General features: G+C 46.3%; 1 non-coding gene across 1 annotated transcript; it reads right to left on the minus strand.

Annotated features, from left to right (window-relative positions):
• Positions 1 to 843: 843 nt before the first annotated feature.
• trnav-aac lies at positions 844 to 916 on the minus strand. The gene has a single exon. It is a non-coding gene; the product is annotated as a tRNA-Val (tRNA).
• Between the last annotated feature and the right edge of the window lie 67 nt (positions 917 to 983).

Genomic DNA, 983 nt, shown 5'->3' on the forward strand with positions numbered 1-983 from the left:
TTCTTGCTGCCATCAGTGAGGACGGAAATATCCACGGTTTTGTTCCTTTTCGGGTAGTAGCGTTCCGCCTTCCCTTCCCCCGTCATCATAACGTTTAGATCTGGTAGTGGAAATGTTTCTTTCCACCTGTGAGGTTTCATCTTGATTTGTTCCTTCAGCTGCTTTATTTTGTTGTGAACACGTGCTGTGTATTCGTAGCACTGCCTGTCGCTGTCCATGTCCAACCCGAGTTCAAAGTTGAACTCCAGCATTTCGAACAAGAAATACATCTCCGACTTTGTCACCGTTTTGGCGAAATCCCAAAGCTCCAGCATCACAGCGTTTGTCAGAAGACACCGATCTAACTTTTCCTTCCTCGCCACCGCCGCATTGAACTCCAGCCCGATTGTAACCGACTCTGGGAACGGGACTGAGCTTTTCTGGCGTCTGACCCCATGGTGGATGCGCCGCTCCCAGATGTATTCGTCAATGCTGTCCATGTTGACATCCAACTGTTAAGAGCCCTGTGTCAGGAACTGAATCCAGAAACACTCCCAGCTGTGTCAGCTGCTGTTACTGCTTCACTGCAACATCTTCTCAGTCTGAGAGTAAAGACAGAACACGGAGTCAGAGTCAGTTAACAGAGCAGTATGTTAATCAGTATTCATAACTCTAAAACCTGTAAATAAAACACCCCTGAAGGTTGCGTTCGCTGATGCATCGGAAATTCCGCTATCACATATTATTATTATCTTATTATCAATAACGGACGGTTCTGCCCAGAAAGCACCGGGAAGGAACGCCTAAATTACAATACGACGTTTATTAAAGAGTTATATTACGTTCTGGAGCATATATAAATAATGTTTCCGCCCGGTCTCGAACCGGGGACCTTTCGCGTGTTAGGCGAACGTGATAACCACTACACTACGGAAACTGGCAGAAAGGTGCCCTTCCCACCCCGAAGCTCTGTAAACATAGCCTTAAAGCATGTATTGAGAAAT

Source organism: Morone saxatilis, unplaced genomic scaffold (assembly GCF_004916995.1).
Source record: "Morone saxatilis isolate NCDOM2014 unplaced genomic scaffold, NCSU_SB_2.0 Contig20, whole genome shotgun sequence".
Taxonomy (NCBI): domain Eukaryota; kingdom Metazoa; phylum Chordata; class Actinopteri; family Moronidae; genus Morone; species Morone saxatilis.